Below are 2,687 nucleotides of genomic sequence, written 5' to 3'. Positions count from 1 at the left end.
GTCAGAATAAATGCCATCTCAAAGTTGTCAGTGGAAGATTCTTTGAGAATACCGCAGAAAGATTACAAAGTGTGTCTCTTAAATCCTACCAATTAAATAAAAATAATTCGAAGGCTCTTATGGGAATCATCCTACTGCACACACACACACAGTCTTTCAGCTGAAACCCAAGAAGAGTCACTTGCAAAGATATTTATGAGTATGGCTGTTGTATAATGTAAATGGCAATTTAAAAAATGCAGAAATATTACAAAGTTTTTAAGGAAATGGCACTGAAAGAAGCACCTTAGCCTTTTCTGATGAACAGGAGTGTTTACTTTTGGTTATCTACTCCTCTCTGCCTCAATTATTTGCTGAGAATGTGAAAGAAAATCCCTGTCTCTAGTTTATAGATCTGAAAATAGAGAAGAACCAGAATAAAAGAGCTGTAGATTAGAAATTGCACCCAAAGAGTTTCATCCACACCCACACTGGATATAGAATTTGAGATCCTGGATGTCAAATTCAGGTCATGGTGGGACAAGCCATTAACTGAGCTGGGAGCTCCTGAATCCCATTTTCCCAATCTAGGGTCCCTGAATTGCCATTACAAGTTTGACAATGTCACTGGAAAGACGTTGTGTACATACCCCTGTAGCAACATGAAGAGGGACACTCTCATTCTATCTATAGTTAATTTTTTACACCAGAGGTTTTCTATAGCATTTTTCATCTCTGAATTTCTCAAGATATATATTAAATAATTAAATATGGGTGTGATAACTGTATAAAACACAGTCATACATTTATCAATGGGAGAATTGAAAACAGTTCTAACGTACATGAAAATACAGGCAACAAAAAAGAGGACAACCATGGTGATGTGGAAGCTGCAGGTAGACAGGGCTTTATGCCTCCCTACCTGACAAAGTTTTAAGGGAGTTTAGGATGACACCATAGAAGATTAGTAGAAAGGTGAAGATGACCATACAGATTGCTCCACCTTTGGTAACCACAGTGAGGCCTATAAAGTAGGTGTCAGTACGGGCAAGTTCCAATAATGGGTATATGTCACAGATGAAATGGTCAATGACATTTGGGCCACAGAAAGGGAGGCTGTACACAACAACTTTGAAACAGAGTGCACTAAACCTTCAAACCAGGCCACGACCAACAGAAGGATGCAAACCTGTCAATTCATGATGGCCAAATAGTGCAGTGGCTTAGAGATGGCCACATAGCAATCACAGGCCATCACTACCAGAAGGAAGAACTCAGCACCACCAAATAGGTGTTCTATAACTAGCTGGCCCATGCAAACTGGGAAGGAAATAGTCTTTTTAACACAGAGTAAGTCTATAATCAATTTGGGTGAAATTGCAGTAGAATGTGCAGCATCCATAAATGAAAAGTAGGCAAGGAAGAAGTACATTGGGGAGACCAAGGAGGGGCTGCCAATAGCAGTCACCATGATAAGCAGGTTTCCCACTATGGTCACAGTATATATGAATGAAAACATTACAAATAATGCTTTTTGCCCATCAGTGTCTTGAGCAAGACCCAAGAGGACAAATTCTGTAACACTGCTAATCTGGCCCATTGACTCTTCTTTCAGGCTTGTATCAGAGTTGAGAGCTCAGGAGAAGAAGACCTGTAATGACTTTGTGAACAGGAATATCAATATATCCATTATGTTACTGAACACATCATCATATTTTCAAGAGTGGTTCATAGTCAACGGACATTTAGTAAGTCTCTATTGAGTTCTTCTTCCAATGGACCCAATAGACCCTCCCTTGACAATTCTATTTCTCCTCAGAATTGGTTTTGGGCCAACGGTAAAAAAAAAAAAAAAAAAAAAAATCTATCTCTAAATGTTAGTAGGTATTCCACAGAAAAGAGAAAAGGTACAATTATTTATATGTTCAATAACTCATTACTTAAAATATGTTACTTCTTGGCACATAAATAAGCTATGATGAACAGGTTTCTGCTCTCAAGAAACTTACTCTCTAGTGGTTGTGATAAAATTGAAATAAATAAATTGGCATCAATTCAACCCTTTCAGTTTGAGGTTGTTGTCATATTTTTACAATATGACCTGTGTAGCGCAAATAATAACATCTTCTGATATGTCTCACTCAGTACTATGGCTTTCCATTGTTAAACCTTTAGTCCTTCATGTCTCAAAGGCATTTAGTCTTCATGAATCTCTCATTAAATGTCAATAGGCTAGACTTTGAACTATATCACATAACTACAAATTAGTTAGCAAACTGTCCCTGTAGCAATTACTTAGTCTGAATCTCTGATTGTCTGCTTTCTAAGGAGCTGTATATCTCTCCACTTTATTCTTGCCTATACCACAATTCTTATGAAATCTACATATACTATCCTGATTTTCAGTAAGTAATATTGAACTGAATTCAACTAACTCATAAATATCACCAACTACCACATTCACAGCTAGTTTTTATTTTTTTTCAAATCTTTGAGGTGAACTCAGTAGTGAGGGAGGAGAAAACAGAGATTGAAAAGAGGTACAGAACCGTAGGACATGGTTTTGCTCATAATGCTACGTAGGTACTGACAGCACTCAAAAATAGAACCTCAACACATCCATATTTTAAAAGGAAGCATACTCAAGGAAAATTACAATCTTAATGTATGAAGGCATGGGTTCAAGTAACTTTCTAAATGTAATTACA

The 2,687-nt window shown here is 37.1% G+C and overlaps 1 pseudogene; it reads right to left on the bottom strand.

Annotated features, from left to right (window-relative positions):
* Nucleotides 1–586: 586 nt before the first annotated feature.
* On the bottom strand, nucleotides 587–2,315 carry LOC100990114 (olfactory receptor 4A5-like; annotated as a pseudogene).
* Nucleotides 2,316–2,687: the final 372 nt, after the last annotated feature.

This window comes from Pan paniscus, chromosome 9 (assembly GCF_029289425.2).
Source record: "Pan paniscus chromosome 9, NHGRI_mPanPan1-v2.0_pri, whole genome shotgun sequence".
In the NCBI taxonomy this organism is placed as follows: domain Eukaryota; kingdom Metazoa; phylum Chordata; class Mammalia; order Primates; family Hominidae; genus Pan; species Pan paniscus.
Note: the sequence above shows the minus strand (reverse complement) of the source record. Positions and strands in the feature narration are given on the sequence as shown.